Source organism: Ursus americanus, chromosome 30 (genome assembly GCF_024610735.1).
Source record: "Ursus americanus isolate L20-20 chromosome 30, mUrsAme1.1.p, whole genome shotgun sequence".
In the NCBI taxonomy this organism is placed as follows: Eukaryota; Metazoa; Chordata; class Mammalia; order Carnivora; family Ursidae; genus Ursus; species Ursus americanus.
In genome coordinates this window covers 18,164,439-18,181,701 of record NC_142156.1, presented here as the reverse complement: position 1 = coordinate 18,181,701, position 17,263 = coordinate 18,164,439, and the positions used below count along the sequence as shown (strand labels likewise).

The following is a 17,263-nucleotide window of genomic DNA, read 5'->3' as shown; positions in this document are numbered from 1 at the left end:
ACTACTTCACGTATTTATGTAAACTGTAGTCTTTGGAGCCACTTGAATTAGATTCCCAATATACCATGTCATGAAGATTACAAAACCATATGGACCACTCAAATGGTGAAAAAACAGAAACAGGTTTATTTATTTATTTATTTTTAAAGACTGTATTTATTTGACAGAGAGCAAAAGAGAGCACACAAGCAAGCGGGTGGCAGGCAGACGGAGAGGGAGAAGCAGGCTCCTTGCTGAGCAGGGAACCCGATGCAGGGCTCGATCCCAGGACCCTGGGATCATGACCTGAGCTGAAGGCAGACGCGTAACCAACTGAGCCACCCAGGTGCCCCAGAAATGGGTTTATTTCACTGGGGTTAGTGGAAACAAAAAGGAAACACAGGGCCTTGAAGGGTGAGTAAAGCGCTACACCAAGCAGAGGATTTGGAAAGATGTCCCTCCACCTCTGCTGGCAGCTACTCAATCCAAGCAGGTCCACCTGCCCCAGGCTGCCTGTGGGCAGGAGAGCCTGGGCCTGCCCCCCGGGGAGATCGGACAGGGGCGCCTTATCTGCAGGCTGGCCAGCAGTCAGGCTGCAAATCTAAGGGACTGTTCTCTCTGTGGGCCCGGGACTTGGTATGCATTATTCATGAGACCTTCTGCAGATGGCAGGGGCTCACCCTATCGGCAGAACCCATCAGGTGCCAGAAGTATCAGATCTTACCTGGCGGCCATCCTGTCCCGGTTCCTTCCCAAAGTGCTTTCAGATTCACTCAGCTGCCTGGGACTGGATCTAGCTCTGCTTAAGGACTTTGATCACGAGGGGTGAGAAAGTGGGTTATCCTTCTCACCCCCTGCCCACACCACCAGGGGGAAATCTCCCCTATTTGTTCTCTTTAAGGCACTCTACTTAGGAATCTGTCAATCTGAGACTTTGTACGACCAGCAGGGAAGAGTCATAAGAAGAGCAAACACATAGTGCTCATTATGTGTCTGGTGCTCTTGTATATACTTTATGTATACATATTGATGCATTAAATCTTCAACAGCCTTGAGGAAAGACCTCTATTCACCCTGTTTGACAGATGAATATTTTAAGGCATAGTTTCTCCAACTTTTAATGTGGTCGGGAACTACCTTCTGAAGATCTCGTTAAATGCAGATTCTGATTCAGTAGGTTCTAGGAAGGGCCAGCAATCCTGTAATTCTACAAGCTCCCAGCCAATCACATTGGTCCGAGGACCACATTTTACACAGTGAGAGTCCAAGTTGCTGAAAGGTGAAGTAACTTATCCAAGATCATCCAGCTACTGGTAGCCGTGTTACTTACGCATTATAAGATGCCAAGAGCTAATTCTAAAAAAAGAGCATCTGTCCAAGGAGAACTGAAGATTCCAGGGACTTTTCCTTCATCTGCTTCCCACAAATGCCCTTGCTCAAAATAGTCCCCAAAAATTTTAACAAGCAATTTGGGCAAAGATGTTTATAGCAGCACTTTTTAGATCAGCCACGCACTGGAAACATCCCAAATGCCCCACAACAGGGAAACAGTGAAGTAAGCTGTAGTCTATTTCATATAATACTACATGGCTGTTAAAATGATCACTATGGGAACTAAATGGATGCCTGTAAACAGTTATATTAAATAGTGTTAAGTAACAAAGTACAGCCCAAAATATTGTGTATATACTGATCAAAGGCACATGGTCATTCCTGCACCCTGAAAAAGACTGATTGAATTTAGTATAACAGAAATAGTCCAGGGCGCCTGGGTGGCTCAGTCGTTAAGCATCTGCCTTCGGCTCAGGGCGTGATCCCAAGATCTTATTTATTTATTTTGACAGAGATAGAGACAGTCAGCAAAAGAGGGAACATAAGCAAGGGGAGTGGGAGAGGAAGAAGCAGGCTCCCAGCGGAGGAGCCTGATGTGGGGCTTGATCCCCGGACCCTGGGATCATGCCCTGAGCCGAAGGCAGATGCTTAATGACTGAGCCACCCAGGCGCTCCTAAATAAAATCTTAAAAAAGAAAAGAAAAGAAATAGTCCATCACATAAATTGATGGAATTTTTTTCCTGAAATGTTTTTAAGGTGTTTGATAGAAATTGTAAACCCCTAACTTTCTGTTCATGACTTTTTTTAAAAAGTTTTATTTATTTAAGTAATCTCTACTCCCAACCTGGAGCTTGAACTTACAACCCCGAGATCAAGAGTCACCCGTGCTCTTCCAACTGAGTCAGCCAGACACCCCAGTTCACAGGTTTCTAATGTAAACAGCAAGCATTATCATTAAATTTCATTTATTTAATGTTTACTCTTCAGGTATCAAAATGCCCTTTCTGTCCTTGTTCAGTTATTTGCATTATTGGACCTACATGGGGCTGTAAGTCCTGGCTGGAAAGGCGTGTGATTTCTTTGGCCCAGCCAAACCCAAGTTCAAATCTCAGCCCTCCGACCTGCCAGATGCATTACCCTGAGTCCATTATTCGTCTTCTTTGTAAGCTGGGGGTTGCTCTCGTAGTATTGTTGTAGGATGAATGCACTGATGTAGATTAAGTGCCCAACACGATGTAAGTACCAGAAAGCACTGACGATATATTTGGGTTTTTTAAAAAATAAACATTTTATTTTGGGATAATTTTAGATTTACAAAGCCACAAAGAGAGTACAGAGAGTTCCCACATACTGTTGACTCAGTTTTCTCTCATGCTGACAATTTACGTAACCACGACACCTTTATCAAAACCAAGAAATTTGGCGCCTGGGAGGCTCAGTCAGTTAAGCATCTGTCTTCGGCTCAGGTCATGATCCCAGGGTCCTGGGATTGAGTCCCTCACCCAGCTCCCTGCTCAGCCAGGAGTCTGCTTCTCCCTCCGCCCCTCCCCCTGCTCCTGCTCTCTCTCTCTCTCTCTCAAAAATAAATAAATAGGGGCGCCTGGGTGGCTCAGTCGTTAGGCTTCTGCCTTTGGCTCAGGTCATGATCCCAGCGTTCTGGGATGAGCCCCGCATCGGGCTCCCTGCTCAGTGGGAAGCCTGCCTCTCCCTCTCCCACTCCCCCTGCTTGTGTTCCTTCTCTCACTGCCTCTCTCTCCGTCAAATAAATAAATAAAATCTTTAAAAAACAAACAAATAAATAAAATCTCCAAAAAACCCCCAAGAGATTAACACAGGCATATTACTACAAACAAAACTCCAGACTTCATTCAGATTTTTCCAGTTTTTCCAACGATGTCCTTTTTCTGTTCCAGAATTCAACCTGATGTGGCATTTAGGCTTCCTGTCTTTAATAGCCTCCTCTGCTCTGTGATAGTATCTCAGTGTTGCCTTGGTTTTCATGACCTTGACAGTTTTGAAGGGTAATATATATTGTTGCTGTTGTTGTTTTAAGTAAAGTCTATGCCCAACATGGGGCTTGAACTCACGACCCTGAGATCGAGTCACATGCCCTACTGACTGAGCCAGCCAGACGCCCCTATGTACTGTATTAATAATAGCTTTATCGAGATATTGTGATGGTTAATTTTATATCTCAACTTGACTAGGCCATACAATGCTCAGATGTCTGGTTAAATGTTATTCTTGGTGTGTCTGCGAGGGTGTTTCTGGAAGAGATTATTTGAATTGGTAGACTGAGTAAAACAGATTGTCTTCTTCCCTTATATGGGGGGGGGGGTGGCTCATCCAATCAGTTGAGGGTCTGAATAGAAAAAAAGGTGGAGAGAGAATTCTCTCTGTCTCTCTCTCTCTCTCTGCCTGGCCACTTTAGCGGGGACATGGGTCTTCTCCTGCCCTCAGACTGGGATTTACACCATCAACTCGCCTGGGGTTTTTTGTTGTTGTTGTTTTAACTCTCCTGGTTTCTCAGACCTTTGGACTTGGGCTAGAACTTTTACCGTCAGTTCTCCGGGTTCTCAGGCCTTCAGACTCAGACTGGAAGTACACATTTTGCCTATCTATTCATCAGTTGAGGGCAATTCAGGTTGTTTCCACTTTTTGGCTATTATGAATAACACTGCTATGACATTTGTGCACAAGTCCTTGTGTGGATATGTTTTCTCTTTTCTCTTGGTATTATTACACTTAGGAGCGGGATCGCTGAGTAATCTGGTTAGCATTTTTTTTTTTAAGATTTTTATTTATCCATTTGAGAGAGAGAGAACGAGTCAGGGAGGATTGGGGGGGCAGAGGGAGAGGGAAAGAGACAAGCAGACTCCCTGCTGAGCACAGAGCCTGATGCCAGGCTCAGTCCCAGGACCCTGAGATCACGATCTGAACCGAAGTCAGACACTTAACCGACCGAGCCACCCAGGTGCCCGTGTTTAACATTTTGAGGCACTGCCAAACTATTTTCCAAAGTGGCTGCACCATTTCACACCCTCACTAGCAATGCATGAAGGCTCCAATTTCTCCACATCCATGTCAACACTTTTTGTTGTCTGTGTTTTTTATTTTAGCCATCCTTACAGTTTGTGTGGAGTATATCCCATTGTGGTTTTAATTTTGTGTTTTCCTAATCACTAAAACTGTTGAGTGTCTTTTCATGTGTTTACTGACCATTTGTATATCTTCTTTTGGGGAAATGTCTATTCCAATCTTTTGCTCGTTTTTAAATGGGACTATTTCCGTTTTTTATTGTTGAGTTGTAAGGGTTCTTTATAAATTCTGGATACAAATGCCTTATCATATACACCATTGCAAATATTTTCTCCCTTTCTGTGAGTCGATCATACATACATATAAAATTTTTTGACTTATTTAACAATCTCAAACTTAAGGAAAAGCTGCAAGTACAGTATGAAGAATTGATTTTTCAGACCCATTTGGGTGTAGACTGCTGATCTACTTTGCCCCATCACTCCTGAATCCTTTAGTGAGCATTTCCTACAATCAGGAGCATTCTCCTCATCAGCCAAAGCACAATCATCAAAATCAAGACATTAAGACTGATACGTCACTGCCCTCTGATCCTCAGACCCCATTCAAGTTTTCCAATGTGCCGACAGTGCCCTTTAGAGCAAGACCCAAATACCTGCTGTGTTTGGCTGCCATGCCTCTGGAGTCTCCTTTCATAGGGAACACTTCCTCAATCTTCCTTTGTCTTCCTCATCCTGGTATTTCTGAAGAAGACAGGATGGTTATTTTGTAGTGTTCCGCTAGAAATGAGGTTCACTTCGCGTGATTAAGGTAATGTTTTCCCAGCTTCTCCACTGTAAAGTTACTCTCCTTCCTTAGCTGTCTTATGTGTCCTTGCCATAGGTCCCCACAATGAGTACTTCCTTAGTATTTTGACACAAAAAGATGTTCCAGGGGCGCCCGGCTGGCTCAGTCGGTAGAGCATAAGACTGTTGATCTAGGGGCTGTGAGTTCAAGCCCCACATTGGGGGTAGAGATTACTTAAAAATAAAATCTTAAAAAAAAAATGTTCCAAGCACAACTTACACTTTCCTTGTTCCCACTCTGGAATTAGCCATTTCTCCAACCATTCTTGGCTCCTTTTAGTGGAGAACGGAATCTAGAAACCAAGTTCCAGGTACTAGATGTTCATCAGTATGGGATGTTCCAGGTACTAGGCGTTCACCACTATGGGATGTCACTACTGCCAGCTCTCCAAGGACAGATTTAGGGATCACATGTGTGTGTGTACACACATATTCGTACATATTTGCACCGTTATTTAGAACTCTACCTTTAATATGGAAAACCGCGGCCTCACACCAATATCCAATTCCACTCCATAGGATTCATTCTAGCTTTCTCCCTTTTCCATATTCCCAACTCCCTTTTCCAACAGTGAGAAACCTAGCTCCCACTGTCCTTAGCATAGTTACTTATCCGGTCTTTCCTCATCTGTAACCAATCTCCCATTACCACCATCATCCCCTCCCACTCCTCTGCCCACCTTGCCCCAAAGGGATGTATTTGGATGAAAGGGATGATGAGCATGGTGATCCCTTTTTTGGCTTAGTCTCCAGATTTAAATTTTTTTTTTTTATCCTTTCTATTAACTTTCTAGTGAAAAGTCCCCCAACCTCCAGTGGCCAGAGATGCGTGGAAGGAAGTGCTTGATAAAGGTTTAGAAACTGAACACTTCCTAATTCACCTCGAAAGCCAAATGCCATCTCAGAATACACGAGGACTGTATTAGGAGACGCCTTTATTGTCCTCTTTTGTTGCAGACGCAAAAAGCCCTATATCATGAGTTCCAGCCATTCCTACTATTTTGAAGGCCTTCTGTGAAACGGAAGGGAGAAAACATCGAGTGTTTGTGTTTTTCTCTTTGTTCGATGCATCTGAAGAATGAAGTCTGACAGTTCCCCAGTGAAAGCGTATGTACCAGATTCTTTTGTGTGATGGAAGATATTGGAGGAAGACTGTGGATAATAGGAAATTCACAAAAATGTTTTCCAATGACTCGGGGGAGTGTTGGCTGCTTTTTATGTTTTTGTTTTGGTTTGCTTTTTAGGCTCCAAGATTAAGTCTTGTCTCATTGCACCACCTGCTGGCCACTTCTCAGAATTTGTTTCTTCCAACAAAAGGCAAAAGGCTTGTTCAACGAAGATTTATTAACAAATATTCTTTTTTCTCCCACCTAAAATGCTACCATTCACAGAGCTTGGCTGGTAGAAATGTTTCAGTGCTCTTCATCTTTAATAAAACAAAACACTTGATTTCCAAATTTCCAACAGTGATAAACTTTTTATTGTGAACACAGAGAACACAAAGTACATACAATTTTTATATATAGTTTAAATAATAATTATAAAGAAATCTGTATAACTAGGACCCACATCAAGAATAAGATCGCCATCACTCTAGATAACCCCGTGTCCCTCTTCCCTGATCATAACTTTCTCCCTCCCTCCACCCAGAGGTAACCATTACCTTGATTTTGTGAGAGTCATTTCAGCATGTACAATTTGTAAAACCAGAAAACTGAAGTATTAATTTTTAAAAATAGTTTAAAAATTGGGGCACCTGGGCGGCTCAGTCAGTTGAGCTTCTGTCTTTGGCTCAGGTCATGATCTTGGGGTCCTGGGATCCAGCCCTGAGTTGGGCGCCCTGCTCAGCAGGAAGTCTGCTTCTCCCTCTGCCCCTGTCCCCCACTCACTCTCTCTCTCTCAAGTAAATGAATAAAATCTTTTTAAAAAATGGTGTAAAAATTTGGTGCAGCTATTTAATCTGGAAACTTACATGATTATGCCTGCATTTGACAAATATCTATTGAGTTCATTATTATAGTCATTAGGGAATAAAAATCAAATAATGAGATATCATTTCACACCCACTAGAATGGCAAAAGTTAAAAAGAGACAACTGGGGCGCCTGGGTGGTGCAGTTGATTAAGCCTCTGACTCTTGGTTTTCGGCTCACGTCATGATCTCAGGGTTGTGAGATCAAGCCACGCATGGGGCTTTGTGCTCAGTGGGGAGTCTGCTGGAGAGTCTCTCAATCTCTCTCTCACTAAAATAAATAAATCTTTAAAAAAAAAAAAAAAGACAGACGATACAGTACTGGGGTCACCTGGCTGGCTCAGTCAGTAGAGCATGTGACTCTTACTCGCAGGGTTGTGAGTTTGAGCCCCACTTTGGGTGTGGAGATTACTTAAATTTTTTTAAATTTTTAAAAATTAATTTTAGGGGTGCCTGGGTGGCTCAGTTGGTTAAGCGGCTGCCTTTGGCTCAGGTCATGATCTCAGGGTCCTGGGATGAAGCCTTGCATCGGGCTCCCTGCTCAGCAGGGAGTCTGCTTCTCCCTCTATCCCTCCCCCTGCTCATGTGCTCTCTTTCTCTCAAATAAATAAAAATAAAATATTTTAAAAATTATTCTAAAAAGACAATACCAAATGCTGACAAAGGTATAGAGAAATTAAAACCCTCACATGTTACTTGTGGGAATGTAAACTGGTGCAGCCACTTTGGAAAACAGTCAGTTGGCAGTTCCTCAAAAAGTTACACATGGAGGGGGCACCTGGCTGGCTCAGCTGGTAGAGTGTGTAACTCTTAATCTCGGGGTTGTGAGTTTGAGCCCTATGTTGGGTGTAAAGATTACTTTTAAAAAATAATAAAAACTTAAAAAAAAAAAGTTACACATGGATTATCATCTGACCCAGTAATTCCATTCCTAAGTGTATTACTGAGAGAAAACATATGCCTACTTAAAAACTTGTACACAGATGTTCATGGTGGCATTAGTCAAAGTAGCCAAAAAGCACAAACAGCCCAGATGTCTGTCAACTGATGAATGAACAAAATGTGATATACCATTTGATGCAACATTATTCTGCTATAAAACGATGGTGTGGGACTGGCTGGCTCAGTCCCTGAAGCGTGCAACTCTTGATCTTAGGGTTGACAGTTTAAGCCCCATGCTGAGCACAGAGATCACTTAATACAAAAAATTAAAAACAAACCAAAACGGAATGAAGTTCTAATACATGCTACCACATGGAAGAACCTTGAAAGCATTACGCTAAGTGAGAGGCCGGGAGCCTGCTTCTCCCTCTCCCTCTGCCTGCCACTCCCCCTCCTTGTGTTCTCTATCAAATAAATAAATCAAATCTTTTTTAAAATTTTAAAATTTTAGATAAATAAACAAAAATTTAAATTTAAAAAAAAAAATAAAAAAACCACCATTAAAAAAATAATAATATTGTAATAACTTTGTAGGGTGACCAATGGTAGCTAAACTTATCATGGGGATCATTTTGTATAAAAATACTGAATCACTAGGAGGTACACCTGAATAGGATTTTGTATGTCAATTATATTTCAGTTAAAAAAAAGAAATAGAGGGGCACCTGGGTGGCTCAGTTGTTAAGCGTCTGCCTCTGGCTCAGGGCGTGATCCAAGGGTCCTGGGATCGAGCCCTGCATCAGGCTCCCTGCTCCGCTGGAGCCTGCTTCTTCCTCTCCTGCTCCCCCTGCTTGTGTTCCCTCTCTCGCTGGCTGTCTCTCTCTGTCAAATAAATAAATAAAATCTTAAAAAAAAAAAAAAGAAGTAGAACATTGACAACCCCCAAAGACTTGCCCATGCTGACACACAATCCCCTTCTTTACCCCAGAGGTGACCACAATCCTAATTCCTTTGCTTTTCCTTGTAGGTTTTACTACTTATCTTTGCATCCCTAGATAACATAGATTTGTTTTTCCTAGTTTCGAAGTTTTCTAAATGAAATTATACTTCATTTTCTTTTTATTGTTTATTTTTATGCCTGTCTTCTTGCATGCAGTAGTATGTTTAAGACTCATCTATGTTGCACGCGACTGTAACTTGTTTGTTTTCACTGCTATGATATTCTAGTGTTTGAATAGTACACAAGTGGTTTACCTTGCTATCACTGATAAACGGGTCACTTCCTGTTTGGGATTTGCAGAACAATGCTACAATGGGCTTCACGTCTATTTATCCTGGCACACAGCTAGGAGTCCATCACCAGAGGCAAGATTACTCTTATCTTTAACTGCACCAGATCCTACCAAAGTGTCTGCCTTTTTGAAGTACCTTTGAAAAGTGTATTTCATTTGGTTGATGGTTTACAAAAAATCTAAGTGCATTTTCACGAAAGCTATGTGAAATGGGGAGATAAGTGCCACCTGCTAGAAAAAGCAAAGAATTTACCAACTGCTCAGCACCTCCCAGCTCTCCACTCTGGTTGACAACAGGGCAAACATCACCATTTTTATTTTCCACGCACCTTCAATGTGAACAGCTGTTAACTGTTTACAGCGTACTTTCACAAACATTATTTTATTTAATCCTCATAACAATCCTGAGAAGTAAAAGTTATTATTGTGTATTTTAGGGATGAGGAAACAGATTCAGACTGATAGCTGTCCAGATTATCCAGTAAATTACAGTGCAGGGGACTGTACCTCAGTTTTTTTTTTATCACACCATAGCTAGGAACCTGAGATAGTATCTCGTTGAATAGAAAATTTTGTTGTAAAGGACTGACTCACTGTAACCAGATTAACAGGGCACGGCATACTCTCTAGGCAGAGTGTACTTCCTACTTCTTCATTTAGGATTTGGTCCTGTTGCTTGTTTTGTTCAACATTACCAAAGACTTAAAAAGCACTTGAACAAACAGACTTGCTCTCTTACCCTCCTGCCATTGCAATTAGACCATTGCTGACTTACCCACTGATTACAGAGGGAGGATGAGAAACACTTGGCCACCTTAACCAAGGCCAGCCTAGATCAGCCACCTGAAAATGAATGAGCTACAGAAATGTTTATTGCTGTATGCCACTCAGAATGGGTTGCTGTTTGTTTTATTACAAAAGCTAAATGATACAATCTGGGATATGGGAATGGATTTGTGATACAGAACTCTTCTTTGGAATGGTACCTAACATCATGAGATTTTTTTTTTTTTAAAGATTTTATTTATTTGACAGAGAGAGAGAGAGCCAGTGAGAGAGGGAACACAAGCAGGGGGAGTGGTAAAGGGAGAAACAGGCTTCCCGCTGAGCAAGGAGCCGAATGTGGGTCTCGATCCCAGGACCCTGGGATCATGACCTGAGCCGAAGGCAGACGCTTAACAACTGAGTCATCCAGGCGCCCATGAGATTTTCTTATTAATGATTTATACTTAGGGCATGCTATGGCCTAATGCTGTATCCCCCTAAATTCACGTGTTGGAACCCCAACACCCAATGTGATGGTATTAGGAAGTGGGGCCTTTGGGAAGTGATTAGGCCATGAGAGCGGAACCTTCGTAAGTGGGATTAGTGTCCTTATTTTTTTAAGATTTTACTTATTCATTTGAGAGAGAGAGAGAGGGAGAGCACAGAGGGAGAAGGAGACTTCCCCCCTGAGCAGAGAGCCTGATGTGGGGCTTGATCCCAGGACCCTGAGATCATGACTGAGCCTAAGGCAGACGCTTAACTGAGCCACCCAGGTGCCCTTGGATTTAGTGTCTTTATAAAAGAGAGCCCACAGAGTTCCCTGGCCCCTCCCACCACGTGAGGATACAAGAAGTCTACAACCCAGAAGAGGACACTTCACTGACCTTGCTGACACCCTTATTTTGGACTTTCAGCCTCCAAACTGTGAGAAACAAAATTCTATTGTTTATAAGCCACCCAGCCTTGTGGTATTTTGTTACAGGAGCCTGAAGGAACTAAGGCAGAGCCTAACGTTTTTTAGTAATGAATGAGGTCCATATTATTTGCAACACAATTTCAATTTCATTCATCAATACTTAAAAGTGTAGCTATATATACTGTTGCCATATATACACATGAAAATATTTGGCCTTCAAAGTCAAAAAGTATTTATTATCTTTACAGAAGACTTGTCCAATGATAATTTGCCCTCTGGCTCTGGGAGGTGGGGGTCACTTTCCCTGGACAAAAGGGAAGCTCATACATTTGGAGATCTGCCATCAAGGAGGAAAGGGCATTGAATTTCAGTAGCAACCAAGAGTGTCCACCACAGCCACCCACCCACTCTACCTGCCCATATTATCACGGCCCAGGACATGTGCGAGACACGGGACAAGGTCTGTATCAAATACAGTGATTATATCATGGCAGAAAAAGAAGTAGGTTGGGGAAAGGGCCAGTTTTTCAACCATTCGCTAGGGTTGAAAGGACTGACAGGTGAGGCGCCTGGCTGGCTCAGTCAGCAGAACATGTGACTCCTGATCTCAGGGTTATGAGTTCAAGCCCCACATTGGGTGTGGAGCCTATTTAAAAAAAAAAGAAAAGAAAGAAAAGAAAGGACCGATAATTATTATCTTAATAGGTCTTTTGTCATCATTTAAAGAGCCAGAGACAATACAATTATACTTCATACATCCATCCGTTTATTCAAATATTTATTAAGGACCTATGGAGAACTGTATTCATTTCCTAGGGCTGTCATAACAAAGTACCACAAACTGGGGGGCTTTAACAACAGAAATGTATTGTCTCACAGCTCTGGAGGCCAGAAATCTGAAATCAAGGTGTCCGCAGGGATGGTTCCTTCTGGAAGCTCTGAGAGAGAATCTGTTCCATGTTCCTATTCTAGCTTCTGGTGGTGTTCCTGCCATCTTTGGTATTCCTTAGCCTTGTGGCAGCATCTGTCCAATCTTACTTGGCATTCTGCTTGTGTCTGTCTCTGTCCATATTTTCTCTTTTGGAAACCTATCCGAAGGTCCCTATCCTAATGACCTCATCTTAACTTGATCATCTGCACAGACCCTCTTTCCAAATAAAATCACATTCACAGGAACTGGGGATTAGGATTTCAATGTCTTTGGGGGAAACACAATTCAACCCATGACAGGAACATGTTTTGAGGCTTACAAGGCCACAGCATCCCTTTTTTTTTTTTTTTTAAGATTTTATTTATTTGAGAGAGAAAGCAAGAGAGAGTGAGAGACAGCATGAGCTGGGGGGAGAGGCAGATGGAGAGAGAGACGCAGACTCCCCACTGAGCAGGGAGCCAATGCAGGGCTCCATCCCAGGACTCTGGGATCCCGACCTGAGCTGAAGGCAGATGCTTAACTGACTGAGCCACCCAGGCATCCCCAAGGCCACAGCATCCTTAACCTCAGCCTTAAAGGAGTGGGAAGAAGCAAAGGAAGGAAATTCGAAGAGAGAAAAATAGGAGAGGGGAAGAGAAGAAAACAGACTACAAAAGAGAGAAAAAGAGAAACGCTGGAGGAGGGAGGCAGGACCAAGTACATAATTTGTGGGGCCCAGTGCAAAATGACAACGTGGGATTCCTTGTTAAAAAATTAAGAATTTCAGGGGTGCCTGGGTGGCTCAGTCATTAAGCATCTGCCTTTGGCTCAGGGCATGATCCTGGAGTTCTGGGATCGAGCCCCACATCAGGCTCTTCCGCTGGGAGCCTGCTTCTTCCTCTCCCACTTCCCCTGCTTGTGTTCCCTCTCTCGCTGGCTGTCTCTTTGTCAAATAAATAAATAAAATCTTTTAAAAAAAAAATTAAGAATTTCAGGGGCATCTGGGTGACTCAGCCGTTAAGCGTCTGCCTTCGGCTCAGGTCATGATCCCAGGGTCCTGGGATCGAGCCCCACATCGGGCTCCCTGCTTGGCAGGAAGCCTGCTTCTCCCTCTCACACTCCCCCTGTTTGTGTTCCCTCTCTCGCTGTCTCCCTCTGTCAAATAAATAAATAAAATCTTTAAAAAAAAATTAAGAATTTCAAAATGATGACAGCAGAGCATTAAGCCAAGCACAAGGCCCTTTTTAGCATGAGGCCTGTGTGACTTCTCTATGGGGAAAATGGTACTAATGGGTGTATTGTAAGTCCATTTAAAGTGTCCTTGTTTGGTTTTTCACTACTTTCCTGTGTTCCTTGGAAGGCACCTATGAAGCAGTTCCCTTCTAAGATCCAATCTCTCAAGGAGAAAATAGTTTAAGGAGATGGTGGATATCCAAAAGGGAAAATCTTGAGAATCCTGGGGGGCTCAATTGGTTGAGCACCCGACTCTTGATTTCAGCTCAGGTCATGATCTCGGGGTCCTGCGATGGAAGCCCACCTCAGATCCTCACTCAGTGTTGAGTCTGCTTTCAGATTCTACTCCCTCTGCTGCACTGCCCCCTCACGTGGCTGCAGGAGCCACAGGCGCCACTCTCTCTCAAATAAATAAATCTTCAAAACAAACAAACACAAAAGGGAAAATTGTTTTTCCCTAGCCCCACATAATGTCTGAGTAACTTCTTCAGAATACTCAAGAATCACTTTTCCTTTCCTTTCACTACGTTCATAGGACACCATCTCCCATGTTCTTTGAGGGCACCCCTCCCGTTTCAGTCAAGACAGTCTCCAGAGCCACTTTACACTATCATCCCTAGTCCAAGACCTTGCCCAGGCTAGTCGTTCCCCTGAGCCCCACGGTGTAAACTTTTCAGGGGCAGGGGCTGAATTATATTCATCTTTGAATCTCCAATATCCAGTAAGGTGCACACGTATAAAACACAATATGCTTTCCACAAATGTTTATGGAATAAAGCTGATGAGCTGACACAAGGGACTTCCAAAGCATTTACAATTTTAACGACACAAAATCACTTACCTTGATGCAGACTTGTTTCTTTTCCGACTCTTACTGAACGTGTCTTGCAGACGGTTTCCTGACTCCGAGGACGAAAGTTTCTGTGGGCGAGAATATGTCCTCTTTATTTTTTTGTCATAATACTTGTTTTCAAACTGGGCACACAGGAGGCATTCAAATCTCCCTGAGTCCTGAAGCCTTCTAGAAATGTAGGAATTCATGGGGGAAAAAAGGAACCTTAGGGAAAATTCTCCCCTTCCCTAAAACCTTCATTTAACACACATGTAAACAGAATAATCTTGTAAAAAAATTTTTAAATCGACAAGTAAGTTCTCTGTGATCACACTCCGGTCTTTACATTTCTAAGTTCACTAGTTCTGTAGCAGGGCATCTGAGACAGTGCCCCAACTCTGCTTCCCATTCAGCAACAGTGGCATTTGCCGCGTTTTCTCCCTCCGCCCTTCAGGCTCTGTAATACGACCCGCCCACTTCCGGCAGGGGCGTCCACAGCGCAGGCGCAACTCCAGGAGCCACTCAAGAACCCTCGTTTCTGTGCTGATGTACGCGCATGTGCAAAAAGGGGCGGGCTGGTTAATAGCGCGGGAGAATGTAGGCCCGCCGAACTCACGCGACTGTCTCCGCCCGCCTATTTAGGTGGGCGGAGCCGACTGCCCCCTCCAGGTTCAGGCAGCGCATGCGCACTTGAGTACAGGAACGTGGCGAGGGAACGAGAACGAGCTTTTACGCATGCTCATTTAAATGGGGCCTGAAGCTTTTCACGTCAGCTTCGTCTGCTGCCTCCTTTCCGTCTTAACCTGCCTCCGATGTTTAAAGGGCTAGAGCTTTTTTTCCGCTCAATTGCTTTTTAAAAAATTAAGCACTTATGGAGAGTTTAGTACGTGCCGGGCCCAACTTATGTTGCCTCCTGTGTGCATCTTCCAGTTTTTCCTTTTGTAGAAGTTACGTTAGTATTTATATTTTTCATAAATTTCTTCCCTTGCCCCAAGTGTACAATTACTTTGGAGGCAATTCTCTGAAATGAGAGTCGATGTGATGTTCTGAGCAGGTTAAGGGGTCTGAGATTGAATCCTGGCTCGGCCACTTCCTTGGTCTTTTACTCTGGATAGGTTATCTAATTTCTGTGAACCTGAGGTTGCTGACTTTTTTAAATGAGGGTAAGGATTCCTATCTCATAGGATTGTTGTGAAAAGAACTTTAAAAAAGAAGAAGAATGGGGACGCCTGGGTGGCTCAGTGGGTTAAGCCTCTGCCTATGCCTCAGGTCATGATCTCAGGGTCCTTGTTCAGCGGGGAGCCTGCTTCTCTCTCTCCCGCTGCCACCCCCCTGCTTGTGTTCTCTCTGTCAAATATATAAAATTTTTAAAAATAATAAAAATTTTAAAATAAAGACTGTAAAGTACCAAGTACTATGCCTCACACCAGCTATATGTTAAATAAATAAATAGTAGGCATTAAGTGGAATTAATTCAGTTAGAAAATAGTTTTATAGTTTCCATAACATAGTTCCAGACGGTTTTTCAAGAGGATTTACCTAATTGCCTGGATGGCTAGCAGTGTGTAATGGTGCGGCTTTCCCCACAGTGCTGCCAATATCACAGACCATCATTTTTACACATTTTTCCTAGTCTAGACAGTATGTAATGGTATGGCAGGGTTATTTTAACTTTCATTTCTTTAATTGCTAGTGAGGCAGTGCATTTTTCTTTGGGATGATTTATTAGCTGTGTTTGTTTGCCAAACAAGTATTTTCAAACCCTGTAATTTCCACCGGCTTAACCCTGAAGACATTTTGTTAGGTTCTGACAGAGAATTTTGCTGATCAATTAAAAAAAAAAAAAGGAAGAAAAAAAGGATTTGACAGAGAGAAATAAAACTTTCCAAGGAAGGGACAGTGACAAGAGACGAGAGCTCATTTCCAAGGCAGCATTGTCCTGCAGAACTTTCTATGATAAAGGAAATGTTCTGTATCTGCAACGTCCCATGTGGTAGCCAGTTGCCACATGTGCCTACTAAATACTTGGAATACGACTAGTGTGACTGAGGAATTTTTATTTTTATTAAACTTAAATTTCCATATAAATAGCCACCTCCTTGATAGAGTAACCCTAGAGACTAGGAAAGAAGGAGAGAAAGAAAGGGAAAAGGGGAGCCCTACAGAGTCTCTCAGAAGTGGTCTCATTTACGTGAAGGGACTCAGGGTGACTGGCTGGCCCAGCTGGTAAAGTTGGAGCCCCAAGCTGGGTGTAGAGATTACTTAAAAATATGGGGCGCCTGGGTGGCACAGCGGTTAATCGTCTGCCTTCGGCTCAGGGCGTGATCCCGGCGTTATGGGATCGAGTCCCACATCCGGCTCCTCCGCTGGGAGCCTGCTTCTTCCTCTCCCGCTCCCCCTGCTTGTGTTCCCTCTCTCGCTGGCTGTCTCTATCTCTGTCAGATAAATAAATAAAATCTTTAAAAAATAATAATAATAAATAAATACATACATAACTCTTTTTTAGGATTTTATTTATGTATTTATTTATTTGAGATAGCACAAGCGTGGTGGAGGATCAGAGGAAGAGGGAGAAGCAGGCTCCCCGCTGAGCAGGGAGCCCAATATGGGCGCCCCTAAATAAATCTCTTTCTTAAAAAATATGAAGGGGGGACGCCTGGGTGGCTCAGTTGGTTAAGCGTCTGCCTTTAGCTCAGGTCATGATCCTGGGGTCCTGGGATCAAGTCTTGTATCCAGCTCCTTGCTCAGCGGGGAGCCTGCTTCTCCCTCTCTCTTTGCCCCTCCCCCTGTTTGTGAGCGGGCTCGCTCTCTCTCTCTTTCTGTCAAAATAAATAAATAAAAATATTTTAAAAATTTAAAAAATTTTTTTAAAAATATGAAGGGACTCAAATTGGACTTCTGGCATTGTTCCTGAGAGAGACAGTCCCAGAGACTACCAGTCTTGACAAGAAGGGTGTTCTTCGGTTTGCAAAAATCTATCAAGCAAAAATCTATCCATGTTTTCTATATGTATTTTACACTTCAATAAAAAGTTAAACAACATTTGCTGCACTTTGTGCTGCCCTCTTTGGGCATTTCTCCCTCTGATTTTTAATTTGGCAAAATGAAAAATGAAAAGCATCGGAAGGTGGCCTGTGACTCACTGTGAACATGTGAGAGCCCCTAGAGGGCGCTCATCCTGCACCGGAGACATTTTAAAAAACACTTCACTGAGAGAACTCAGGAATCATACAATTCACCCATTTAAAGCGTACGATTCTGTGGTT

At 43.0% G+C, this 17,263-nt stretch overlaps 1 long non-coding RNA gene across 2 annotated transcripts; it reads right to left on the bottom strand.

Annotated features, from left to right (window-relative positions):
- Positions 1-2,098: 2,098 nt before the first annotated feature.
- LOC148107450 (uncharacterized) lies at positions 2,099-14,438 on the bottom strand. Of its 2 annotated transcripts, XR_015722334.1 has the most exons (3): positions 14,007-14,438; positions 8,775-8,931; positions 2,099-5,094 (listed from the first exon to the last, which is right to left on the bottom strand). It is a non-coding gene; the product is annotated as an uncharacterized LOC148107450 (long non-coding RNA). The 2 variants fall into 2 exon arrangements; XR_015722335.1 differs by lacking the exon at positions 2,099-5,094 and having other exon boundaries at positions 7,455-8,931.
- Between the last annotated feature and the right edge of the window lie 2,825 nt (positions 14,439-17,263).